This window comes from Oreochromis niloticus, linkage group LG14, assembly GCF_001858045.2.
Source record: "Oreochromis niloticus isolate F11D_XX linkage group LG14, O_niloticus_UMD_NMBU, whole genome shotgun sequence".
Taxonomy (NCBI): domain Eukaryota; kingdom Metazoa; phylum Chordata; class Actinopteri; order Cichliformes; family Cichlidae; genus Oreochromis; species Oreochromis niloticus.
The window spans coordinates 4,077,018-4,090,231 of record NC_031979.2 but is presented as its reverse complement, the minus strand read 5'-3'; positions in this window follow the sequence as shown (position 1 = coordinate 4,090,231).

The following is a 13,214-nucleotide window of genomic DNA, read 5'->3' as shown; positions in this document are numbered from 1 at the left end:
TCTGCATAGGCCTGAACCCCCTCAGTGACATCAATGACAAGACTGGCTATGGATACCGACTACAAAATGGAGCAGTTGTCAGCCACATCCTGTACATGGATGAAATCAAGCTATATGCTGAGAGTGAACAAGACATCGATTCACTGATCCACACCGTCAGGATCTACAGCAATGACATTGAAATGTCGTTCGGACTGGAGAAGTATAGTCAGATGATAACAAAGAGAGGGAAGGTAGTAGGAACTGAGGGGATCGAACTACCACAAGGCAACATTGCAGACATAGAGGACAGCTGCAAGTACCTAGGGATCCCACAGGCAAATGGGAACCATGAAGAGGCCGCTAGGAAAGCTGCAACCACCACATACCTGCAGAGGGTCAGGCAAGTCCTGAGGAGTCAGCTGAACGGTAAGAACAAGATCCGGGTCATCAACACCTACGCCCTGCCCGTGATCAGGTACCCTGCTGGGGTAATAGGCTGGCCAAAGGAGGAGATAGAAGCCACTGACATCAAGACAAGAAAGCTCCTTACCATGCATGGAGGGTTTCACCCCAAGTCCAGCACCCTGAGGCTGTACGCTAAGCGGAAGGAAGGGGGCCGGGGACTGGTGAGTGTCAGCACCACAGTCCAGGATGAGACAACGAACATCCAAGAATACATTGGGAAGATGGCCCCAACTGACCGAGTGCTCAGTGAATACCTCAGGCAGCAGAAACCCAAGAAAGAGGAGGGAGACGAGGAACCATCATGGAAGGACAGGCCCCTGCACGGTATGTACCACCGGCAGATAGAGGAGGTGGCTGATATCCAGAAATCCTACCAGTGGCTGGACAAAGCTGGACTGAAAGACAGCACAGAGGCACTAATCATGGCAGCACAAGAACAAGCTCTGAGTACAAGATCCATAGAGGCTGGGGTCTATCACACCAGGCAAGACCCCAGGTGCAGGCTGTGTAAAGATGCCCCAGAGACAATCCAGCACATAACAGCAGGGTGCAAGATGCTAGCAGACAAGGCATACATGGAACGCCATAACCAAGTGGCCGGCATAGTGTACAGGAACATCTGTGCCGAGTATAACCTGGAAGTCCCAAGGTCAAAATGGGAGATGCCCCCAAGGGTGGTGGAGAATGACCGAGCTAAGATCCTGTGGGACTTCCAGATACAGACGGACAAAATGGTGGTGGCTAACCAACCGGACATAGTGGTGGTAGACAAACAGGAGAAGACGGCCGTAGTGATCGATGTAGCGGTTCCGAATGACAGCAATATCAGGAGCAAGGAACACGAGAAGCTGGAGAAATACCAAGGGCTCAGAGAAGAGCTCGAGAGGATGTGGAGGGTGAAGGTAACGGTGGTCCCCGTGGTAATCGGAGCACTAGGTGCGGTGACTCCCAAGCTAGGCGAGTGGCTCCAGCAGATCCCGGGAACAACATCGGACATCTCTGTCCAGAAGAGCGCAGTCCTGGGAACAGCTAAGATACTGCGCAGGACCCTCAATCTCCCAGGCCTCTGGTAGAGGACCCGAGCTTGAAGGATAAACAGCCCACAGGGGCGTGCTGGGTGGTTTTTTTATGTATATATATGCTGTATCACTTTTACTCCAGATGTGATGGGACACACATCTTCCAAAAATTTCTACTTTTGCCTCTTCAGCCCACAGAGTATTTTCCCGAAAGTCTTAAGGATAATAAAGATGTTTTCTGGCAAAACTAAACCATCCTTTGTGTTCCTTTTGCTCAGCAATGGTTTTCGTCTTGGAATTGTGCCATGCAGGCCATTTGCCCAGTCTCTTTTCTATGATGGAGTCATGAAAACTGCCCTTGACTGAGGCAAGTGAGTCCTGCAGTTCTTTAATGTTGTTCTGGGTTCTTTTGTGACCTCTTGGATAAGTCGTCAGTTTGCTCTTGGAGTAACTTTGGTCGGTCAGCCACTCCTGGGACGCTTCACCACGGTTCCAAGTTTTCTCCATTTCTGGATAATGGCTCTCATTGTGGTTCACTCGAGTCCCAAGCCTTAGAATGGCTTTGTAACCCTTTGCAGACTGATAGATGGCAGTAACTTTGTTTCTCAGGTGCTTCTTAAGATTGTTGCATTATGTGTTGCTTTTTGAGATCTTTTAGCGTACTTCACTTTGTCAGATGGTTTCTATTTAAATGATTTATTGATTTAACAGGTCTGTCAGTAATCAGGCCTTTTGTGTAACTGAACTTAGCTTTCCAAAAAATGTAGTTTGGTAGGTTTGGATAACTTTTCTTCCTTAATCAATGCAATCATCAATTTAAAAATTCATTTTCTATTTACTCAGGCTGTATTTTTCTAATATTAGAATTTACTGGATGATCTGAAACATGTAAACATGTGTGACAAATATGCAAAACACTAGGAATTCAGGAAGGGTTCAAATATACATATATATCTATATGTGTGTATAATTTTTAAGAGAAAAAAGCTGTGTTAAAGTAAGAACCGTGCCTGAAATGAAGAATAAGGCACAGTAAAAGAACCAGTATACCCCTGGGGGGAAAAGGTTAGCAGCACCTTGGTCAACAAGGTGAGGGTTGTTCAGCTTGGCTGCAACCCAAGGCTGACCTCACTGCCTGCCAGCCTTCCAGGAAATTACAACAGAGACTGAGAAGTAGCTCCTGCTCTATCAGCTAAATGTATACAGTCATATACACACACACAATGTGTTTCTGTGCATGAAGCCTATTTGTACTAATAAAATCCAGAAAGCAAACACTTGCATATCCTTAATGTGGATGTTGTCTGACTTTCATAATTACGAGACAAGTATTCATTACAAATTGTTGATAAACTTGCTTGTAAAATGTAATTAAGTTATTGTTCTATATTATTGTTATCAGATCTACGTTTTGTTTTGGAATACTGCCACTTTAAACTAAGTTTGTACTCAGATAATTATGCTTAATCACAAATGTTTAGGAAAACTGACATGGTCTTGGGTTTTGTAGTTCCACACAGTTCCAGTTAGAACCAGTTCTATTTATATTATACATGCTTCCCTTACGTAGTATTAAAAGGCCAGTTTTATCTATCAATGAAACTATATGACACAGAACTACAGTAATGACTTAAAGGCATAAGGACCTGGATGATTTCTAGTTTCCTGCTTCTAAATTCAGGTCAATATGAGGTTATTGTAGTTGTTGTTTCTCAAAATCTTAGAAATATAGGGTCTAACCAGATGCTTACTCCGGAAGATATTACCTTGGACTGCAGTAACACTGTGAGGCATCTTGGAATAATTTTTGACCAGGATATGTCCTTCAAATGCACATGTTAAATATTAGGACTCTTTTCTTGCATTTGCACAATATACTGTACTGACAGAGACTAGAAGACGAGAACATATTTTCCCACATTTACTTCTCTTCAAAAATACAAAGCAAAAAAAAGAAAATCACCTGGAAGAGATAACAATATGAAAAAAAATACACAGAATACACACATCAACAGTTTTGTTGTGTTGTGTTTGTATGTCTCAGTCACAAAACCTACTTGAGAGTGAGAAGCTGCTATAACATTCCCCAGAGGTTAGAGACACAACTCTATGTAAGTGCCACTGCTTTTAAGTGTCACAGCGCAGAGGAGGTACAGTTTGCTCCTCCTCTTCCCTCTTGTGTTTAAATGTTGTACTGTCATGTGACTCAGCAGCAGACCAACAAGCATGCTTAGCAAGCCAGGCCCACCGCAGCACACACACACACACACACACACACACACATAAAAAGACCCCCGACCCAGAAGCAGAGGTCACTGGCAAAGGCCTTTCAGTACGGCAGAGAATATCTAGGTAGATAACGGTGGTAATAGTAATATTTTATTTATCTTCAGCATTACTTTAATTTTCAAAGTGCAAGTTTCTAATTCTTACTTTAACCAATTAAAAGAATTATGCCAAGACCTTGACGTAATATATTTATCTCAGTAAAAGATGCCATTTAAATGAAAAAAAATCACTGGAATTAAAACAAATATAACAAATATAATATGGCTTAGATTTGATTCACTATAATTACCCTTTTGTGTTAAATGTCTAAGGGATAAAAGTGCATGTGCTGCAGACTTAATCATTTTATTTCACCTAGCTGATTCTCCAATAGCAGTGGAGATTATGAGAAGCCTGGCAGAAAGGACTGTAAAGGTCCTGGAACCTCTTTCTATGGCTGAAGGTGATAGCTTCAGGAAAATTTGTGAGGACAATTGACACACGATACAAAATTCTAAGTAGAAAATCTTTAATTCTGGGAAAACTATTAGCTCTTTGTTAAGACTGCTGCTCTAAGATCAGAAAGACATTTATCATAGATGAAAAATGGCAAATGCTGACATACCTGCTAGAAACATGCTCTGTTCCTGGACAACACATTGCCAAAAAATATTTGTTCCCTGTTAATCAGAATCACAGAAGAATGAGGCATAACGGACAAGAATCTGGCTGTAATAACTGATAATGGCACCAGCATGGTCACTGCTGTGCACAAAGCATGTTGGACACACTACCTATATTATTTCTGCTGAATCTCAAGCAAGTCAGAGTTGGCCTTGAAAGAGTCTTTCCCCACTAAATTCAGTGCTATTGTTGCTTTCTTTCACCATAGCACTAAAGCTGCAGACACACTCAAAGAAATTCAGAAGCACCAGAAGTTCCCCGAACAGAAAATCATTCAAGTAGTTGAGAGGAGGTAGAGAGCAAAAGGAGGCAGTTACCACAGCCAGGTATTCCCCTGGTGTCACTGCTTCTCAGAACTAGTGCCAAGGTAACAAACTAGCTGCTGAGCTGTCAGCGCAATGTCACCGTCTTTTTAGGGCTATTGGAACGCTTTGTTCTTGCTGTCAGCACCTACCCTGAACATTAGATTTAAAAACCAGGGATTTTGTGACTCCAAATGTTGAGCCTGTAAAAGCTTAACTTGTTACTGAAATGCAGTCAGTGAGTCAGACCTCAGCACCATCATCATCTGCACCAAGCTCAAGCTCTGTTGCCAGCACTGCCCCAGCGCCTGCAACCATTTCAAGCTCATCCGCAGGGGCTGCTGCATCCCCACCTGCAGCAAGAAGTGGAATATGGGCAGAATTTGACTTGCAAGTCCTTGCATCTCAGCAGCATTGGACAGTTGGCACTCAAGCCATAAGTGAAATGCGCAGGTAGTCAGAAAAGAGGCCAATTCCTTACGATCAGGATCCACTACTTTGGTGGAAAAACAACGCACCAACATTCCACCTTCTAAGTAACCTTGCCAAAAAACACCTGGGAGTGGATGCAACATGAGTGCCAGCCGAGATTTTTTCAAAGGCAGCACAATTCCTAAGGCAATAAAAAGCAAAAAACGTGAACACGATGCTGTTCCTCAACAAAAATCTCTAAACAAAACATCTCTTTCTGGATCGTTGTTGGGACAGGACCCACAACAATGCTTCTGGGAATATTTCTTTGCACTCCAAGCTTTGGGAGTTGTTTATTTATTTAAACTTATTTAAACAACCAAGGTAACATTCAGGTTTGAAATGTTACCTTAGTTGCAAAAAAGTACAACAAATAAATGAAATAAAATTATTAGCAAAAAGAAAAAAGAATCAGCATCTTGTGATATTCACCCTTTGGTTTCTGTGTCTGAAGACCTTCCTCTGGCAAAGTCCTGCATTCACTCTGACTCTGTCTTTGACTCTCTGTTCCACAATTCCATTTCTTATCTGTGTTTCCCATGTTCAAGAGGACCCTGGCAGGTTAGCTCAATCTTTTCAAAACACTGGCATTAAACGATAGAGATGCTGAGAATTAAGACATCGATACAGCCCACCTCAGCCCACTGTCTAAAGCTTCTGTCCCGTTAGTCTGTGTGTACACACACACACACACACACACACACACACACACACACACACACACATTTTCGGAACAAACATTTATAAAAATAATATTAAATTCATTGTCATTCTTGTTCTGTTTTACGTACATACATACATATATACTCTCAAAGAATATAAGACCTCCAATCTACATGTGCACTGGTTGACTCAAGGACTGGTGGGGAGAAGGTGGGATGTGAGCGTGAGGGGAGTGGGTAGGAGGGAAGAAGGCTCTCCACTCTGCTGTGTGATCTCACATTGTTTCATGAAAATTGCAGTCTCTGATGATGGGAATTTCATTTTGTCACTGCATGAAACAAAAGTGGGAGTGGAGAGATGGAAAAGGATGGGAGAAAATGGGTAAGATGTGGGTGAGAAAGAGGAAAGGCATTAGAGAGGAAAAAAGTGTGGAGAGAACGTGGTACGGGAGGAGGCAGAAGAAAAGAGGGACCTAGGAAAAGGGAAAAGCTAAAGTAGGAAAGGCGTAAAGAAGGATTAAGGTAGTAAAGAAAAGAGAAGATGGACATTCGATGCCAAAGGAATAAGGAAAGGTGATTTGCAGTTTGAAGAAAGGGAGATAACAAAAGGAAGAGAATATTAGAAAAAGCCTTCTTTCCTTGTTTCTGCTCAAAGTTTTCTAAATTTTAAAGTTCCTTCTATCTTTTCCCTTTGCTTTCCCCTAACTTTCCATCCTACTTCATCTCAGCTTACTTCATGTCTCTCTGGAGTCTTCTTCTTAATTTTCCCATATTTCACAATTTTTTTCACCCATATTTCCATTCATTGCCTCCTCCTTTTAATTTTTTTTCCATATTTTCTCTTATTCTTCTCCCTACATCCTATACAGTCCTTACCCCAAGTTAACCCCTGAACACCTCCTCCTTTCTCTCAACTCCACTATATTTCCACTATACTATATTTTTTTATATATCCTAAAGCAGGGGACAATGGTATGAAGGGATGCTATCCTCCAGCTGGTCACCAGCTGATACCCCTCATATCAGCAACAGGACTATGCAACACAATGTTGATGATATGCAAGTAAATATATTGGAAAAGTGATTGACTCTTATCAGGCTCTAGCCCTGCAATGATTCTAGAAAGGTATAGACGAAGAACCCCCCTCCCCCGGAACCACCAATACACACAAACACACACCCCTCTAATTTGCATTGCATGCTGAAATGCATGAACAGAGCCCATTAACTGAGGGCACGTGCTGTGTTTTGGTTGTAAGGAAGGGGAGGGGGCTGTCATATCTTTTGAGTCGCTTGATATGAAAACAGTGGTGGTTAGCAATCAATGGAACCTGTGGTTTATTTGGGGTGAAATTAGATTTTTTATTGGGATGTTTGCATCTCAATGCAATTTTCTGGCTTTATTGTGGCCGACCCAGGAGCATTCTCAGTTGATTTTACAGTAAATTTGTCATGGGGCCAATAAAAGAGTTGAAAGTGAATATGGTTTTTTATCTACTTGCACCCAAACAGGTGCGCTTTGTTAGTTGCTTCTGATCATTGTTGGAATAGAGATCCCTAATGGCTATATGTCCAGGAGCCTGGTGTGGAGGAAGCCCATTAGTATGATTTGGCAGATGGAAGGAAGGGTCTGCTGGTCAACATGCCACTGCACAGGGAACAATCATTCGGGATTCAAAAGACACAATATAGGTTTGTCCCAGTTTAGCTCTGTGAGTGAACTATCTGATGCTCTATAAAAATAGCTGGAATGTAGTACTGAGTGCTTCAGTTTGTTTCTTAGAAATTAAGAACTTTTCTTTCTGTTAATAATATTTTGTACTTTAGTTACTCTAAAACTTTACAAACTAATCACTGATTGACTTCGGCCAGTAATGCAGATATTAATTGCAGCTGTCATTATATGCACTACCCATATATAGTGATGCATGGTTAAGTTCAGCTGTTTGTTAGAATGTGTGTTTATATACAAAACACTTAGATCTGGTATTCATCACTCATTCAATATTTCATTCACAGGAAAAAGTAAAAAAAACAACAACCCTCTGACATAATACATAGTATTTACATTTCCATCAGGATATCTCAGGGTTATGTTCATCAAACCACATGTAGAATCACAAAGAATAGTAATTGTGGAATGTATAACCATACTTCAAAAAAAGTTGAGTCATGATGCAAGATCTAAAAGAAAATGATTAAAAAGTTAAAAAAAAAAAACCATGAAAAACAGCAATGATTTTCACGTTTCACAAATTCATATTTTACTTACAATAAAATAAAAAAAATATTAAATTCTAAACAGACAATTTATTAACAGCTCATGTTAAATATGATGGCAATTCAATTTCAATTCATTTCAATTTTATTTATACAGTGCCAAATCACAACAACAGTCACCTCAAGGCCTACAATAGCACATACAGAGAAAACCCCAACAATCATATGACCCCCAGTGAGCAAGAGCTTTGGCGACAGTAGGAAGGATAAACTCCCTTTTAACGGGAAGAAACCTCCAGGAGAACGAGGCTCAGATAAGGGCGGCCTCACCCCAGCTGGTCACAGCTGGGGTGAGGGGAGGAAGACAGGACAAAAGACATGCTGTGGATGAGATTAATAATAAGTGATTCAGTATGGCAGCAACAATTCTCAAAACAGTTGAGACATGGTAAACTAAAGATCAATACTGGATGGCTGTAATGTTTGCTCTTCAAGTGAAGCTGCATTCAAATTAAACAAGATTCTGTCACTGCATGCACTCAGGAAGACTTCTAGAAATAGTTTGCTGTGCCATCCACAAATGCAGTCTAAGATACCCAGTCACTGTACTGACCTGTTGCCAGTCCGAACATTTTGTGGAGATCAAGTTCAAAATGAACATTTTTTTTAAAATTAGATAATAAATTAGCTAACACACTCCTACTACAGTCCTTTGCAGTTGTTCTATTTCTGTAATTTCTTTGTGTTTTATCTGAAAAATACTTACATACAAATATCCTTGTTAGCAGCTCTGTGAGATTGCAGTACTGTTTGTTGTTAAGTTTTCTTTTTTTCTTTTTTTTTGCCTGTCCTTTCTGGCACTGTAGCAATCAGAATTATTGTCTGAAGGCCAAGAAAAATGCCCAACAAATGTATTTTTCCAAATTACCAAATAGAACTGAACAGCACTCCCAGAACAGCAATATATTACATCTCCCCACCTTCAGTTGAAATACAAACCAGAGCCCTGATACCACAAGCAACAAAGCTAAACAAACTCTATCTTACATGACCGTTTATGAAGAGCAAATACTAGAAGTGGAGCTACTGAAAACAACCACCACATAACAAGCTATAACACTATAGGTATGTTTTGAAACCATTGTTATGCGTGAACTGTCCTTAAAACCTTATGAGAATTATAAATCATCCTTTCAGGTGGCCTCATCACTCTGCCTTGCTTGGTTGTGTATGGTACTGAAACCTGTGCTTGACCAATGTCCTGAAGTTGTTTTTCTGACACAGCTGACTGTCCAGTAGACACCTAGAAAGGCATCGTCTGCCCTGCGAAACATCAGCTGACTCAATCAAAGTCTAATCACTAATAAAGCGGCGGGACTGATTTGCAACCGGTGTACTCCTTCTAGGATGTTGGCTGCTGCGACAAAACTCTTTACTGCCACATTCCACATTGTAGGGCTTTGGTGCGTGCAGCACATTCATGAACAACAACTGCAAGAGCCCATTTGGTATTGCCTGGATGAGGTTGCATTCTGACTTCATCTCCTAGTGCTGGAGGAAGACGGTGTGTTGTTGCTCTCTTCTTGTCATAATAGAACTTTCGGTGGACTTTGGACTCATCCAGCAGCTCTTTGACCTTGACAGTGTCATATGCTTTTGGTACAAGAAGCTTTTTAGCTATCTGCAACTTTTTTCTTTGTCTCCTATCCCTCAGCAGCTGAGCAGACTGAACTGATTCAAGGAGAGTGGTACAGAAATCCAGCAATCCTGCTAAATGTTTGTCTACTGCTTTGTTCCACAGTTTTGTTTTTTTTTACAGCGGCATGTTCAGGTTAAGGGTGGGTTTTGATTATCGATTTTTCTGAGTAAAATTGATTCTAGCTTGAATAACGCGATATCATTCATTAAAATCCTGAATCGATTTTTAAATATAAATTTATTTTGCCTGAAATGCCAGAATCTCATTTAAACCTCACAAAATTTCGACAACCACCAAACAGCTAAAAATGTTAAATGAGAGCAGGTACATAGATTCTGCACAAAGACATAAAGACAAAGAGCGGACCTGCCGACGCATCAGAATCAGTGAGATGTCGGCTTTCTCACCCGACGGCACGGGCACGGACACGCTGTCGGAGCTGAAAGCCAACAGCTCACAGATTCTGATGTGTCGGTGGGTCCGCTCTTTGTGTTTACCTCTTTTTTTGCGCTAGGTTCTGAAGCTGTAGGTTTTGTGACTCTACAACCAAATTTGACTGAACCAGTAGCAAAAGAAGATCCAAACTACGCTTCACATTTTGCTTCACATAATCATCATCATGAATTCCCTCTTACTTTTATTGTTTTGCTTCCATCACGGTAAAATCACATTTCCTGCAGGGCTCGTTCTCTCTCTCAGTGTACGTCAAGCATCTAAAAATCTCTGTTTTCTGCATTATTCGCTTGCTTATTACACACAAGGCTACCGTTATGTACATCGCTGTTGGCGCTGTTTTTTGTTTTTTTTTTAACTGACTTCCAACAAGAAAGTCTCTTTTCTGCTGTTCAATACTGAAGAAATTTAAAATTTTAAAAATTATGTGAAATTGCAAAACGCTTAGCTGTGTCTCTAATTAAACCTCTGTAATTTTGTTCTGCTTCACTTCAGCAGCATCAGGTAATGTTTATATGTTGCTTCATGGTTTTCTTCAGTTTTTGTTCTACTGCAGAATATTTTTAAGGTCATCTGCTATAAAAAGCCAGGCCAGGAAAATCTCCCTCATGTTTTTCTATGTTTTATGCTGTGTTACTTTGACACAAAGGCATCAGCTGTGATGCGTACACCTCTGACAAAGTCTCACAAGTGTCAGCTTTCTTTTTATAGATATAAAAATATGGATACGTACTGATAAATGCTCAGAATTATAATATTTCTGACTGTCTGAGGCAAAATGTCCCCGATTCAAATCGAATAGATCAAATTGAATTGTGGATCGAATCAAATCGGGACCTTGTGAATCGGAATCGAATCGATTCTAGAAATCAGTGACGATACCCAGCCCTAGTTCAGGTCCTCCATTAGAGTTGGGAGTGTGAGGTAAGAAGTGTGGTGTGAGATACCATAACTCTCACAAAAGCCTTTCAACTCTTCTGCAGTGTACTGTGCACCATTATCTGTATGCACGATAGATGGAATGCAATGTCTACTAAACTGGGCTTTCAGTGTCTCAGTGACAGTACAACTGGTCTTTTAGTTCATCCACTTCAATAAATTTGGAGTAGTAGTCTAACAGTACTATAAAGTGTTTAGATTCAAACTCAAAGATATCAAAGCTCACTCGCTCAAAGGGAAGATCGGGAGTCAGTGCTGGTTTGAGTGGAAGTCTTGGCACTTTGTTTTGGAACTCTGCACACTTGCTGCAGTTTTTAACTGCTTCTTCTATGTCAGAACTCATACCTGACCAGAAGAGCACTTCCCAAGATCTCTGCTTGCTTGTCACAATTCCCAAATGGGACTGATGTATGAGCTCTAACATGTGCTTCCTCATAGAAGACGGAGCCCTTTGTACACAACGCCATCACAAGTTGTAAGATGGCCCCTTGAGTCCCAGTATGGTTGAAAGTCAGCAGGAACATCTCTCCTGCTCTCAGGCCATCCCTGATGTATTGTGCTCTTCAGCACTTGCAGTTCCTTCTCTGTGTAAACTATACTTTCCTTCACTCACTGCAACAGGTGACAGCTTTGACACACATTCCAAGCCTTCCAATTCCGAGGTCTTGCATGTGAGCTGAGCCCTTGACAATTAGTCAGGGAGTTCCATGTCCTTTCCTCTTCTGTACTGGACATTTAGAGCATAACATTGCAGATGAAGAGAGATCCTCTGCATGTACAATAGCACCTACCCAGGTGGCAGAAGGCTTCCACTTGTTCTCAGAATCTCATCTCTGCTTTTCGCAGATGATGTGGTTTTGTTAGCTTCATCAGGTGGTGGCCTCCAGCTAACACTGGAGTGATTCACAGCTGAGTGTGAAGTGGTGGGAATGAGAATCAGCACCTCCAAGTCTGAGGTCATAGTCCTCAGCCAGAAAGGGTGGAATGCCACTCCAGGTCAGGGACGAGTTACCCCCAGGTGGAGAAGTTTAATTATCTTGGGGTCTTGTTCACGAGTGAGGGGAGCGGGAGATTGACAGACAGATTGGTGCTGCATCTGCAGTAAATAGTAAATGGACCGATTTTTATATTGGGCTTTTCTACTCTCCCGGAGTACTCAAAGAGCTCTACACAACATGCCACATTCAGCCATTCACACAAGCACTTTCTTCTATGTTTTTAAGTGCTTTGTAACTACCATTCACACACATTCATACTCCGATTGATGCATCAGAGAGCAACTTGGGGTTAGTATCTTGCCCAAGGATATTTGGTATGCAGACATGTGGAGTCAGGGATCAAACCACCAACCTTCCGATGATCTGAACCTTTAGATGATCTGCTCTACCTCCTGAGATGTGGATGCTGTACCGGTCCATCATGGTGAAGAGAGAGCTGAGCGCAAAAGCAAAGCTCTCAATTTAACTGCCGATCTATGTCCCTACCCTCACCTATGGTCATGTTTTTGTCACGGTGACAATGAAATCTGGAGTACTTTTTGTTCACTCAGCAAAGCCAATTTATACAGCATTCTAAGATTATGAACCACAGGGATGTCATTAACCAGTAATCATCGCACACACACAACATCCGGACCAGATAGTTAGACCAACGGGATCCCCGTGGATTGTTGTTGGGTCGAACAGGTGACACAGATGGCAAAGAGAGAGGAAACAAAAGCGAGGGGTTCAGTAGGGGACCTGCAGCCTACCTGGGGTTCACTCCATAGAGTATATATATTATAATGTGCTGTGCACATGTGCACTATAACTCTCAATATACTGTGTATGATGACAATAAAGGCTGGCATTAGCTGGAGAGTAGGAGGCAAAATATAAAATGACAAATGAGCAAGCTGCAATGGTTTAGTATAAACTGCATCATAGTCTTTTGTGGAAAGACTAAAACCCATGTGGCTAAACAAGTACCATATCTGCTTTAAAAAGCCAGTAAGTGTCACGGACTGCCGGGGCAGACCGTGTGGGGAGTGTGTGGAGGACTCAGGTGCGGA